General features: G+C 43.6%; 1 long non-coding RNA gene across 1 annotated transcript in view; it reads left to right on the forward strand.

Annotated features, from left to right (window-relative positions):
- The window catches only part of LOC143982168 (uncharacterized), a 43244-nt gene extending 29869 nt beyond the window's left edge, over positions 1 to 13375 (forward strand). The window contains exon 2 of the long non-coding RNA XR_013274409.1: positions 13179 to 13375. This is a non-coding gene — a long non-coding RNA (uncharacterized LOC143982168). The remainder of the gene's footprint in view (positions 1 to 13178) is intronic.
- The last annotated feature ends 1902 nt before the right edge of the window (positions 13376 to 15277 follow it).

The raw sequence follows: 15277 nt of genomic DNA on the forward strand, positions 1-15277 counted from the left end.
TAATACTGCCCACACATAATCATATTGTATGTTAGTTTATATCAGTTTAGGGCACAGTTTGACCATGTGATGCCACAATAGATTACTTAATCATCAAAGCTAATTCATGCATCATCATCAACTTATGAAGTATCATAGGCACCAATGAATACTGTCCAGATTTTCATCATAAGTTAGCCTGTATGTATATACTAATATAAATATACACACACATATATATATATATATATATATATATATATATATATATATATATATATATAGTATCTCACAAAAGTGAGTACACCCCTCACATTTTTGTAAATGTTTTTATTATATCTTTTCATGTGAAACACTGAAGAAGTGACACTTTGCTACAATGTAAAGTAGTGAGTGTACAGCTTGTATAACAGTGTAAATTTGTCCTCTCAAAATAACTCAACACACGGCCATTAATGTCTAAACTGCTGGCAATATATATATATATATATATGAATAGGCTTCCCTGAATAAATGAGTTTTCAGGGATCTCCTAAAGGTGGACAGGATAGGGGCTGATCGGAAAGACTGGGGCAGGGAGTTCCAGAGGATGGGAGAGGCTCTGGAGAAGTCTTGAAGGCGAGCATGGGAGGAGGTAACAAGGGAGCTAGAGAGCAGGAGGTATATATATATATATATATATATATATATATATATATATATATATATATATATATGATTTTGGAGCATATTACATTAATAACTCTATGGAAGGAGGACTTATAATCTACCATTACTGTTTCCTGGTGTGGACAGCATCTAGAAATTCGGGTAAAATCCAGGATCTGATTTACACTGAGTTCTCATAAGATGACCCTATGGGTGAGATGAGATTTAATTTTCTTTTTGCTTTGATAACCATGAAAGTGCAAGCATCTGTGGGCACATGAAGTTCATGAGCTTAAATGCTGGGGTTTTTAATTGCCCTGTTTTGGATGCTCAAACATTATTAAAGGGAACCTCTAAAGCAATTTCTGCCCCCTCATGAAAATATTAGTTGCCTGACTGTCATAATGGGTCACCTAAACATTTTTCTCAAACAAAAAATTAAAAAGATTTATGGCCAGTTCACAATGAAATACTTGTGTAAGAATGTGCATGTTCCCTTCGGTTCCAGTTTTGATAGCCCATTCATTTGAATGGACTGGAATGGACTGACAAAAGCACAGGGACATGCAAAAATAGTACAAGCACTAGTTTTACAAATCGTGCCAAACCAAAGCACATGGTACTACGTTACCATGTGGTTTGGTGGCCACAAACACAGTGCATTAGGCAGATGCACTAACAATTAATGGCGCCCATGCATGTCTTTCAAGGGCAGCACTTTCATGTGATCTGAGTGCGCCTTTCTCGCACCATGTTCCAGCCACCAAAGAGTTAAAGTGATTATAAAGGCTTAGCTTTTTTTTTTTTAAATAAAATAAAACACATATGGTGTTAATATAATGGTAAACTCTTTTTCTCGGCTCCCCCACTGGTGCTCTAGGCTCCTCATCTTCTGTGTCTGCCCCCATAGCAAGCCACTTGCTAGGGGGCAGATGTGTGGGCTCCCTCCCAAGCTAGGCTATGTGTGCCCATAGACACACACACAGTATGGCTCAACCCCACCCCCTGCTCCCTCCTTACAGGATTTGACTGACAGCAGCAGGAGCCAATGGCTCCCTCTGCTGCTTCTGTGCCTGTGATTAAAGAGAGAGACTGCTCTCAGGCACAGTGCTGGATCGAAAGTGGAACCAGGTAAGTATTGGGAGGGGGGCAGAGGGGAGCTGATACTGTTTTTTTTTATCTTATTGCAGAGCAGGTAATTTAATTCAGGTAAAAAAAAAACGTATTCCGACTTGCCTACACAGGATCACACCAAAGTCCGTTTGTTTAGAAGATGATGACATACAACGGGACTAGAAAAAGGAAGTTCAATAGCCAGTAGCCAATAGCTGCCCTTGCGTTGTTTTTGGTCCATCGGAATAGCATACAGACTAAAGTTTTTCCCGATAGGAATTGATTCAGTCGGAAAGAGTTAAAACATGTTCTATTTCTATGTTCGTCAGAATTTTGACAAAAAAGTCAAATGAAGCCCACACACAATATCCGATGAAATGATTCCGTCTGACTTTTTCTGTCGGATGTGTGTACGCGGCATTAGAACCACTTTAATCATTAGGAGAAAGAAGTTTTCCAGGATCCTGTGAGAAGGCTGTATGACAATATTGTGGCTCATACGGGTGCCTTAAATATCTAGTGTAAGGGAAATGTAGAAAGAGCAAAAATAGAGGGCACACCAACCTTGTGCATTACCTTTTATACATTCTTTTATTGAAGTAATAAAACAGATGTTTACTCACAAAGCATATAAGATATCGAGCTCATCATTGTCCAGTGTCCCACATAGACTGTTCCACTGCCCGAGTCCATTTTCCTAATTATTAATTTGTGTTTTTTATTTTAATTTGTTAATTTTGCGATCTGCATCAAGCAGATTTGTGTTTTTATGTAAGGTCCAATTTATTGTGGCTCACTACACATTTGGATGGAACATGGGCTCTCTCCCTCTTACCAGGCAACTTGCCTTACTCCAGCCAGGTCCTGTGGAAGGGCTTGGTTTTCATAGCAATAAGCTCACCATCCAAACATGCAACGGTTTTTCAAAATGGCCTTTTCAGGGACATTCAGAGTATGCCACATGTATGCATCTATCTTTATGACATCACGGCATAGGGAAAAAGAGGCCACAAGAACTGGTCTTGCAGATTTTAGGAGCCTGTGAGAGAGGAGGGTCAGATACGTAAAACTTTTTTTCCCAGCCCTCTAGATGTAAATTACCATTTAGCTCTAGCAGGGGGATTTTTATTCAAGGGGGGTTTTATTCTCCCCAGAATTAAACTTTAAAGAGAGGATTTAGTGCTTAAGCTGAACTACACCTCCAGAAATACTCACCTTTACCTTCTAGTGATGCAGCAAGAACATCCCTCACTGGCTGTTGTCTTTCACTTCCAGGGTGCCAGGATTTCTGCTTCTTGATTGACCAGTGGGGGAATGCTGTCACCCCACACATGCATATGGGAGTCTGTCATTCCAGTACAGTGTCTTGGGAATGCCTACTGAGCTGCACATGCACAGCTCAGTGTACATTCAATAGAAGACTGCTAGCAGGCAGGAGTTTGCTATTGCATAAGAAATATACCTCTTCTACAATCAAGAGCTGCCTGCAGTTTATTACTAGTTACGTTAAGTTAAAAAAATAAAAATAACGTTTTTAATGTAGTGCCGACTCCTAAAGAGCACGTGCTATGTGTTTTTTGCATTTAAAATTCCTGAAACTGCAGTTTGGTTTTGGGTTTAATTACTCTAACTTTAGGCCTCCGTACCAGTCTGGCTGGATTGCATTGCGTTCTGCTTGACCATAGGTGGCGCTGTCATCCCTGGCAGGTGCTAGTCCAGTTTAGTGCATTAGGTGCCAGTTCTCTTTCGGAACCAGCCCAGTGCGAGTGTCACTCTTGCTGTGCATTCTGGGAGAGGGTACTTAAGGTGCTGACGTCATGTGCTTCGGGGTTCCGGTCCAGAAGTGTGATCTGGCTGTTTGGTCCTGGTCTTCCTGACCAGCCCCCAGGACTCTCATGGCCTGGGGGTGCGGATCCACCCGACTCCAAGTCTTGGGCTAGCTAGCCCGAGGCAAAGTAACTAAAAGAAGGATTCTAAGGTGGTCCAGTGCCGTCTCAGTTTGTAGAGAGGCCCAGCAACTGTGAAAGCATCCAGGGGAGGACTCTTCGGGAGAAGGCCACGCAAGGGTTGGCTTCTCAGCAGGATCCTGGAGGCTAAGTTGGAAGACCCCAAGCGAATCTAGTGTCGTGTGGTATCGCCGGATGGGCTGCAAGATACTGGTACCATATGAGGGTTCTCTGAGTTATCTACATCTTTCAGTTCTATTCAAGTGTTCTACAACAAGTCTGTGGCAGAGACTTCATTCAAGTGTTTTACAGCAAGTCTGTGGCAGAGACTTTGTTTTATATCGGCACATTATCCTAATGTGAGAGACTCTTTTGTCTGTTCGATTTAGTTTAAGAGTACCTGGACTTTCATACCGAAAACCCTCTAACCCTACTTTGAGAGACTGTGTTTTGTTTATTCCATTGCAAATAAAAATCTCTTAAGCGGATCTGGCGTCAGTCTCTACAGTTCTTGGGCCATCTACCTCAGGAAACCCCTAGATATAGAAGAGGTGAAGAAGGCAATGGTAAGCCCAATTAAATCAGCCGCTCCTTCAGTCAGTGCTACATGAACAATATACATATTAGAGCTTTGTAGTAATTGATCAATGGAGTAGATAGTTAGGCCCCTTTTACACATGCGGACGTTATGTCCGTATTTCATCCATCCGTTTGCGGATGAAATACGGACATACATGCACCCCTATGGGATAGCGGGTGTCTGTGGATGAACATCCGCAGACACCCGCTATCATCCGCCTCCGCTATTGTCCGATTCTGCAGACGGAGGAAAATCCTATTTTTCTGTCTGCAGAGCGGATCGGATGAACACGGACAGACGGTCCGTGTTTATCCGATCCCCCATAGAGGAGAGCGGAGAGCTGACGGGACCGCCCTGTTATCTGCTGGCTCAGCGGGGACAACGGAGCGATCCCCGCTGAGCAAGCGGATCATTACTGATCCGTCCCGTGTGAAAGGGGCCTTAAAATTAAAACAATATTAAACCCAAAAGCAAACATTTATCTTACTATATATCAACTTACCAGATATTAGATGTGATGGCTACATTTGTTTTCTTACCTTTGTTTTCACCGGGTGAGCCTGCCCTCTGTCCTGCAGATGTAGATGTTAGAGGGATGAGACAAACCATGTAACACTGACAGGGGAGCTAACAATGATCAGCTTTTATTTGACTGCTCCCTCAAAAAACTTTACTGCTTTGGTCTCCGTGATTGTTTTCTTTGCTGGCTCTCATTCTACCTATCCCACCGCACCTTCAGTATCACTTACAATTCTACCTCCTCTTCTCTTCTTCCTTTCTCTATCGGGCTCCCTCAAGGTTCTGTTCTTGAACCTCTCCTATTCTCAATCTGCACCTCCTCGCTGGGTCAGCTGATAGCCTCCCATGGCTTTCAACATCCTTTCTACGTTGACGACACCCAAATCTATCTCTTTACCCTTCAGCTCACAACATCAGTCTCCTCGATCATCACTAATTTACTGACTGACATATCAGTCTGGATGTCACACCACTTCCTCAAACACAACCTGTCCAAAACCAAGGTCATAATATTTCCTCCCACACGTGCCCCTGCCCCTGCGTTCTCTTTCAAGATCAATGGCACAACCATCAATTCATCCCTTCGTGCCAGGGTGCTAGGTGTAATCCTGGACTCTGAACTCTCCTTTCAGCCCCTCATCAAATCACTTTCCAAAGCTTGCTGCCTCAATCTCCGCAACATCTTCAAACTACGTCCCTTCCTAACCCATGACACAAAAAAGCTCCTAATCCACACCCTGGTCATCTCTCGCCTGGACTACTGCAACTCCCTCCTCATTGGCTTAACTTTAAATAGGCTATCCCCTATTCACTCCATCATTAATGCTACTACTAGACTCATACACCTTACAAACCGCTCAGTGTCTGTTACCCCTCTCTGCCAATCCCTCCATTGGCTATCCTCTCCCAATAAAAAAAAATATAAAAAAACTAACAATGACTTACAAAGCCACTCACAACTTAGCCCCCATCGACATCACTAGCCTAGTCTAAAAATACCAACCAAATCATTCTCTTTGTACCTTCCAAAACCTCCTGTTGTCAAGTTCCCTTGTCACCTCATCCTATGCTTGCCTCAAGGACTTCTTTCGAGTCTCTCCCACACTTTGGAATTCCCTACCCCAATCTGTCCGACTATCTCCTACTCTATCCTTTTTCATGCAATCCCTGAAAACTTTTATTTTCAGAGAAGTCTATATTGCCCACACTTAACAACTTATTTTTTTGTTCTACATTATCTCCCCCCCCCCCCACAGTTATTACCTTTTGTTTCACTTGACCCTCATAGATTGTAAGCTCTAACAAGCAGGGCTCTCTGATTCCTCCTGTATTGAATTGTATTGTAACTGTACTGCCGATCCTCACGTTGTAAAGCACTGAACCAACAATTTGGCGCTATATAAATCGTCTATAATAATAATAAACATGTTCATATCTCACAGTGCGTTATGTAGCCTTTAAATATTAGTGTGTTCCACATCTAGGATTGTAATTTAGGGAACAGAATATAGCTAGAGCTGACTTAGGAAAGAGCAGTGTGCATGTTTGAAATGTAGAGGGAGTCTTGCTCTGCAGCTGCTTTCTTTCTCCTGTCCATGAAGTGACTGTGTCTATATAGAAGGGAAAAGGCTAAATCTTGCAATGCAAACATACAGTAAATGGTGATATTCATCATTTTTTTTTACACCTGATTACAGCTGTCAGTCTCTGAAGATAGGAAGCCAAAATGGAACTGTACTGTCTGAGCACATTAATATAATTAATATACAAGTTAATTTTATTATATGCATTCATTATAAAAGCAGACTTTTAACAGTAAGTGCAATTTGAAAAAAAAAACTCTCTACTCTATACTCCTGTACCTTTTGTATTGTTCTGTAATTGTGTTGTCTCCCCTATACATTGTAAAGCGCTGCGTAAACTGTTGGCGCTATATAAATCAATAATAATAATAATAATAATACTTGTCATTTTCATCAAAATTATAAATGTTATAACAAACCCCAGGTGCTGACCAAACTACAATTTCACTGTCATTGCCTGTCCAGCGTTGGGCATCATTGACACACTGCATCTTCTGTAAAGTTCTGCATTTGTCAGGATCACAGATCTGGATTAATGGTTGCGTTGTTATCTTGTTGCATTCTTCGTGGGTGGCCATAGCTCTGTGTGACTAGGCATTGTGTTCTGTATGGCTGGAAATGGTGCAGGTGTAACTTTTAGTTAAATTGCCATGACTTCTTTGGCTCAGAACTGAAAAGATTCCAGTCTAATGTAAACCGGTCATTAAAAGAGAAGTATAGCCAAAGCTATTTTGGCTATACTTCTACTATGGATCACATGAGTGCAGTTCATTCTGCAGCCCTGTAATAATTTTTCAGCCAACAGCAGGCTGAAGCCCGCTGTCAGCTGATGTCACAGAACCCGTCCAGGCTCTGAAAAGATTCCAAACATATGATCAGGATCTGCCTAGAAGCCTGTATCGACAGCTGGCTCAGCCTCTCAGCGATCCACTGAGAGCCTGAGCAGCCCCTCCAGCCCCCTCTACAGTCCAGCACTCCAGTGAGCGCTGGAGGGCCAGAGCAGACATGTGGAGACTGACAGTCCCTGACTCTCTGCTCACAGAATGCTGAGAACTGAGCGATTGGCAGTCTTTGATCACTCAGTTCTCAGGGCAAAGTCTATGTTCTGTCAATCAGTGACCTCTATTGAAAAGTGCCTGAGCCGCAATGCGCATGCACAGTACAGAAAGGCAGAACGGCTGTTTTTTGATCAGTGGTTGTGACGGCGTTACGGCGCATGTACGGATCATCATCCACAACAGCCAACATGACAATGTTATTGTCATATTGTGCCTTGCGCTTGCGGGGAATGTTTATTCTAGTGAATGGTGGTATTTTATCTATTGATGGGCAGTGCTGCAAATGGAATGTTATTCTGCTATTATGCCTGGAACCTTGCAGGGTGTGTTTAGTGTGCTGAAGGGTTTTTTGGTATTGATGGGTGGGTGTTCAGTGATTTGCAGGGCATATTTAGCTAGCTAGCAGAGCAGATTTGCCACAGTATCGGTGTGAATTTGGATGAGTTTCAGGGCGGATTTTGGCTTTATCAAGACCAAAAAACCTGCCCTTCAGCACACTAAGCACGCCCACATGGTTTTTCTTTTTTAAATCCCATACTTATATTTTATTTTAAAGTTACTAAACTAACCTGAAAACTGATGTGTTGCCACCATCAGTTCCTGAATTGTACAACTACCACAGATTTATAAAAATGTAGCTGGCAGTACCTGTGTGCACCCCGGACCCTGGGCACCTGTAATGTACAAAAATTGAACTTTCAGGAAATTACCACCCCAATAAATTGCCTCCTGTACTATGTTGTACACTATAAGGTGCTAATTTTTCAGGGTTCCCACCAGAGCCTACAGCCACTTTATTACAAATCATGCATGCAGTCTAGGACTTGGTAGTGCCTACTCTTCAATTCTAAGTTTAGTTCAGCAACATTAAATGAATGATGGACTTTTTAAGCTATGACTAGCAAAATAATGTGGCTAGTGGGTTGTGCTATTTCATAGAATAGCAGCCTCTAGTGTGCTAGAGTAGGATTTGTGGGTGTAGTGCTGGTAAATTGTTAGGCTTGGCTGGCAGCCAAGCCTGTGTTTGCTAATGTGGGTCTGGTGAGTGACTCGGGGGGGGGGGGGGAGGGGGCTGGATGACTCACAGGCAGCATCTTTGAGACCTTCCCCTACATCTGGAACTTGCTGGAAACTTCCAGAAGAATGGGAGTGGAGTTGAGGAGGAGCTGTCTGAAGTATTCTGAGGGCCCTGACCAATCCACAAAAGATTGGTTGTCAGGGGGCAGGCGCTCTCAAATACTCTGGGTCAGCCCAGCTGGGGCAGTGGAGTTTGGGTGGAAGCTGGAGATGGAGTTTTATGCTGATGGTGGCCCCCTGGTCTGCTTGGGGGAGGGGGGTGACCTCAGGCCTGGGCTTGGCTGCGAAAGGGACCCTCTTCATGACACATGGGGGTGTCCTGACTGGTGGCATGGGAGCAGGAGAAGGACAGCAGGAGAACACTGCCAGGCAAGTCTCCAGGGAGGAAGACAGACAGGTGGGCTGGTGAGTGTTACCAGGGCCGCTGATAAGCCAGTAAGACTGGCCCTGTTGTACCGGGCCTGGCCACCAGGGGGGGGGGGCCCAGGCAATATAAACAGGGATGAAAGAATGCATAGTAACTAATTAAAAAAAAAAAAAGTGTAGCCCTCCCCTTCTTCAGCCCGCTCACCTTTAACTGTAAACAATGCTGGAGTGGGGCTGAATGGGGGAGAGCCAGGAGGGAGACACAAGGAGGTATGACTACAGCAATACAAGTTCTGCAGGAAACAGGATCGTCTGGAGCACAGTTACACGTAACTGGCTGGCTGCAGTGTCTTCCGTGGGATTAGCCAGTGTACAGGTTATCGTTCAGCCTCCCCTCCCTCTTGTCTTGCTGGTTACTTTTTTTTTTTATCTGCCTAACCTGACCTGCACATTGTCTGATCACACTGATAAGATTCCTGGAAGACTCTGTAGCAGCTTTTAACCATTTCAGCTTATAATCAACTATTTAGCCAGAGCTCTGTGTGTGCTGCACAGATTGTTTGATATTTTAATTCTTTTTTGGAGAAGGATTTACTTCTAAATCAGGCTAGAAGCTTCACAGACCCATTAACTGGTTACTGTCCTCAGTAATCCTGACCAGTTCACTGTTTGTAAGAAAACTAGTATTTTGGAAATTGTATGTGAAGCTGTCTTCTGTCACTTGGTTGTACTTTCAAAGGAAAATCACTGACTTGATCTTGCAGAGGTGGTTTAAATAGAGTGGATCAGCCCTGTGATACTATATACTTGTACACTGGGTTCAGCCATAAACGGAGTCTCTGACCATCTCCTGAATCAATCATGTCTGTGATCCCTAACCATCTCCTGTACCATGTCTGCAGTCTCTGATCATCTCCTGTACCATGTCTGCAGTCTCTGATCATCTCCTGTACCATGTCTGCAGTCTCTGATCATCTCCTGTACCATGTCTGCAGTCTCTGATCATCTCCTGTACCATGTCTGCAGTCTCTGATCATCTCCTGTACCATGTCTGCAGTCTCTGATCATCTCCTGTATTATGTATGCAGTCTCTGATCATCTCCTGTACTATGTCTGCAATCCCTAACTGTCTCCTGTACTATGTCTGCAGTCTCTGATCATCTCCTGTACTATGTCTGCAGTCTCTGATCATCTCCTGTACCATGTCTGCAGTCTCTGATCATCTCCTGTACCATGTCTGCAGTCTCTGATCATCTCCTGTACCATGTCTGCAGTCTCTGATCATCTCCTGTACCATGTCTGCAGTCTCTGATCATCTTCTGTACCATGTCTGCAGTCTCTGATCATCTCCTGTACTATGTCTGCAGTCTCTGATCATCTCCTGTACTATGTCTGCAGTCTCTGACCCTCTCCTGTACCATGTCTGCAGTCTCTGATCATCTCCTGTACCATGTCTGCAGTCTCTGATCATCTCCTGTACCATGTCTGCAGTCTCTGATCATCTCCTGTACCATGTCTGCAGTCTCTGATCATCTCCTGTACTATGTCTGCAGTCTCCGATCATCTCCTGTACTATCTCTGCAGTCTCTGATCATCTCCTATAGTATGTATGCAGTCTCTGACCATCTCCTGTACTATGTCTGCAGTCTCTGACCCTCTCCTGTACTATGTCTGCAGTCTCTGATCATCTCCTGTACTATGTATCCAGTCTCTGACCATCTCCTCTACTATGTCTACAGTCTCTGATCATCTCCTGTACTATGTCTGCAGTCTCTGACCATCTCCTGTGGTATGTCTGCAGTCTCTGATCATCTCCTGTACCATGTCTACAGTCTCTGATCATCTCCTGTACCATGTCTGCAGTCTCTGATCATCTCCTGTATTATGTATGCAGTCTCTGATCATCTCCTGTACTATGTCTGCAGTCTCTGATCATCTCCTGTATTATGTATGCAGTCTCTGATCATCTCCTGTACTATGTCTGCAATCCCTAACTGTCTCCTGTACTATGTCTGCAGTCTCTGATCATCTCCTGTACTATGTCTGCAGTCTCTGATCATCTCCTGTACCATGTCTGCAGTCTCTGATCATCTCCTGTACCATGTCTGCAGTCTCTGATCATCTCCTGTACCATGTCTGCAGTCTCTGATCATCTCCTGTACCATGTCTGCAGTCTCTGATCATCTTCTGTACCATGTCTGCAGTCTCTGATCATCTCCTGTACTATGTCTGCAGTCTCTGATCATCTCCTGTACTATGTCTGCAGTCTCTGACCCTCTCCTGTACCATGTCTGCAGTCTCTGATCATCTCCTGTACCATGTCTGCAGTCTCTGATCATCTCCTGTACCATGTCTGCAGTCTCTGATCATCTCCTGTACCATGTCTGCAGTCTCTGATCATCTCCTGTACTATGTCTGCAGTCTCCGATCATCTCCTGTACTATCTCTGCAGTCTCTGATCATCTCCTATAGTATGTATGCAGTCTCTGACCATCTCCTGTACTATGTCTGCAGTCTCTGACCCTCTCCTGTACTATGTCTGCAGTCTCTGATCATCTCCTGTACTATGTATCCAGTCTCTGACCATCTCCTCTACTATGTCTACAGTCTCTGATCATCTCCTGTACTATGTCTGCAGTCTCTGACCATCTCCTGTGGTATGTCTGCAGTCTCTGATCATCTCCTGTGGAATGTCTGCAGTCTCTGATCATCTCCTGTAGTATGTCTGCAGTCTCTGATCATCTCCTGTACCATGTCTAAAGTCTCTGACCATCTCCTGTGGAATGTCTGCAGTCTCTGACCATCTCCTGTACTATATCTGCAGTCTCTGACCATCTGGGGAGGGGTGGGGCTGGAGGAGGGACCAGGGGAGAAAACAGGGTGGAGCTGAAGGGGGCCCCGTCAGGTAGGCTGTACGGGGCCCCATGATTTCTATCAGCGGCCCTGAGTGTTACAGTCAGAGAGGACTGAGAAGCAGGCCTGAGAGGACTGGGAGAGGAGTCTGGGATGGATGCAGAGTCAGTCTGGGAGGACTGCGGAAAATTAGCCAGGAGGGCTGGAGAAGGGGGCAGCTGCAGCCAACCTCCATCAATCTGGCCACAATTAGATTTTTACAGGTGAAGTGATTATTCTTCTCTTCTTCCTCCTCTTGTTCTTTTCCCTCACCCATGTGTTTCTGCAGTGCATAAAACAGGTTGCTTTAACAACTTCCCTACCCGGCCATTGTCATATGACGTCCGCAGATGGGATCTCCCATCTTTGGTGGGCGTCATATAACGTCCTTGGCCTCCCGGCGATAGAAGGGCTCGCGTTACGTCATTGAGGAGCGGATGCGCATGGCTGGCATCCTCGATGTCTGCCGGGCACTCGCGCTCACTCGTTACAGAGCAGAAACGTGGATCTGTGTGTGTAAACACACAGATCCACATTCTGTTAGGGGAGAAGAGACAGATTGTGTGTTCCTAGTATATAGGAACACTGATTTGTCTCCTCCTCTAGTCAGTCCCATTCACCTACAGTTAGAATCACTCCCTAGGTAACACATTTAACCCCTTGATTGGCCCCTAGTGGTAACCCCTTCCCTGCCAGTGACATTTATACAGTAATCAGTGCATTTTTATAGCACTGATCGCTGTATAAATGGGAATGGTCCCAAAATAGTGTCAAAACTGCCCGCTATGTCCACCGCAATGTCACAGTCATGATAAAAATTGCAGATCACTGCCATTACTAGTAAAAAAAAATAATAATAATAAAAATCCTATACATCTATCCCCTATTTTGTAGACATTATAACTTTTGTGCAAAACAATCAATATACGCTTATTGTGATTTTGTTTTGCCACAAGTATGTGAAAGAATACATATCGGTCTAAACTAAGGAACATTTTATTTATTTTCTTTTTTTTAAGTTGGGATATTTATTATAGCAAAAAGTACAAAATATTGTTTTAATTACCACCAAAAGACAGCTCTATTTGTGGGGGAAAAAAAATTAGAAAAATTTTATTTTTATTTTTCATTTGGGGACAGTGTTGCATGACCACACAGTTGTCATTCAAAATGTTACAGCGCTGAAAACTGAAAATTGGCATGGGCAGGAAGGGGGTGAAAATGCTCTGTATTGAAGTGGTTAAGGCATATTAGATAGATTAATTAAATTGTTAAAAATTGCAATTGTAATTAAAATGTGATATCAGCAATCATTACTAATATATATGTATTTTCTTTGGTCTTAATAACCAGCATTCTTAATTTGAAAAAGATTGCTGTTTTCTAACAATATGTCTATGTGTTATCTTTGTAATAGATATAGTAATTTAAGGACAATCCAAGGCCCTGATGAAGGTGGTCATCCCGCAAAATGCGTAGGCCGACTCATCGGATTTCTCAGCCAGGAATAACAACAGCCTGGACAGCACTACTGTTACGGTGTTTTTAGCCATGAACTATTAAATGTTTTCTTAACATGCATATATGCTAAAATACAAATTGTTTCCTTCTAAACTCCTTGATTTGTGTATTAATTAAACCCTACAGGGTACATGTATAGTCCCACTTAATCTTACTCTACTTCTTTACAGGTGGGCTGACAGTACCTGGGGAGGTGGTGCTGGGATCAGTAGCCACAGAAGGACACATGGGCACTAGGACTTTGCTACACAAACAAGGGGCCCATAGTCCCTGCCTGTAACTACCTATCGATCCTTTTTGTAAGCTCATCCAACAGTGCCAGCTGGTCCTGGAAATTGTAGAAATGCAATTAAGATTTGTGCAGGAGGCAGAGAAGAAGAGGACATATGGACTGTAAATAGTTGTGTCCCTGAAGAGTTCTTTGCTGAAAGTCAAGTGAGCATCCCATAGTACCCCATAGTACCCCAATCCCTATCCAAGTTTTTCCACTCAATAACATAAAACAAAGCACAGGTCTGTTCTTTGACTCAAGTGTGCTGTGAAGATGTGGTGTGCCTGCCTGTGCAGGGTAGGGGATCCCTTTACACTTGCAGCTCCTTAGTGGGTGCGCTACAATAGCAAAGAATGCTAATGGCAGAAATCACAGTGAGGAATGACACATTGTGCAGGGATATCTTTACCAATGTAGCACCTCCCTGAACACTGGAGACATGGCGGTACTTGCAAAGACAGGGTCACTTCAGGTTGTAGATCATGTAGACAACAATGGAACATATGAACAGATGGGCACCAGTTACTTTTAAAGTGTAAGTAAACCCCCCTATCGTTTTCAGCCAAGGAAGATGCCATCTTTGCCTCTATTTAATTTACAACTGCCCTGATGCTGCACATGTTATCAGTTATGACACCAGCCATTGGAAGGTTTGACAGTTTGGTTGAGAGCACAACCAATGAGAGTGTTAAATTTCCGGCACTTGCCGGAAATTAAACAGTTTTACGGATGGATTTACTTCCACTTTAAGTGAAACAAATTTTTTTTATTATTCACAGTACATGGGAGAGAGGGCTAGAGTTACAGATGCTCCAGGTTAAAGCAGAACTCTGGTACTTCACATGTAACAGCACAGGAAAGGACCTTTAAGTCAAATCTGACACTTCTGTGCTGACAGCCAGGCAGAGCTTAGGGGAAGCTGAATAAGCCATAGACTATAAATTAGCATTGGCTGTCTGCATTCACGCAGGCTAAACTTAGAGGCACTTTTGCTTACAGCAGTGTGGCTACACTCACCCCCACCGATATAGACTACATCATAGAGTGCACCATACGCTCATGGCTGAGAGTGAGCATCTGCAATGACATTGGGATGGGAAGCGGAAAAAAAAGAGGAGAGACATTTTTTACAAGTTCAAGAAAAAATAAATAAAGAAACAACGCAGTAGCACACAACAAATATTAAAACTCTTTCTTGCGTGTAGGTTCTTTCCACCTGTAGAGGAAACAGAACTACAACAGGAGCATATAAACAAAGTTGATGGCCCCACTCCCTTGAGAGTGACACAATCTCCCAAAAGTACATCACATTGCAAACCCCAATTGACATTAAGGACTCAAGGCTCACATTAGACTGGCATTCTCATGTCTTGTAGTAGCAGAAGAACAAATGAGTTCAAAAATGTTTCTTCTCCAGCAGCAGGCAGAGACTTTCTCACGTAGGCATCTTCAGGGAGCACAGCCTACCTGCCTAACTAACTCACTTATGCCTCATTTCCACTGAGTGAAACGGTTCAGGCTGGTACAGTTTGGAAGGTTTAGAATGGTCCGGCCTATTCAGGTGAGCATTTCCACTGCAAGTCGGACCACTGGGGGCCATAGGGGTTTCGAAAAAATGCCTTTGACATGAGCATTGACGTTTTTTCTATCTGCCAATAAGTGGAATGTATTGTGTGATGCCAGTAGCTTCTCCCTAACAGTACCGTACCATTTTCTATGGCCCC

This window comes from Lithobates pipiens, unplaced genomic scaffold, assembly GCF_037356315.1.
Source record: "Lithobates pipiens isolate NorthernLeopardFrog02 unplaced genomic scaffold, aLitPip1_a1.2 Scaffold_16, whole genome shotgun sequence".
In the NCBI taxonomy this organism is placed as follows: Eukaryota; Metazoa; Chordata; class Amphibia; order Anura; family Ranidae; genus Lithobates; species Lithobates pipiens.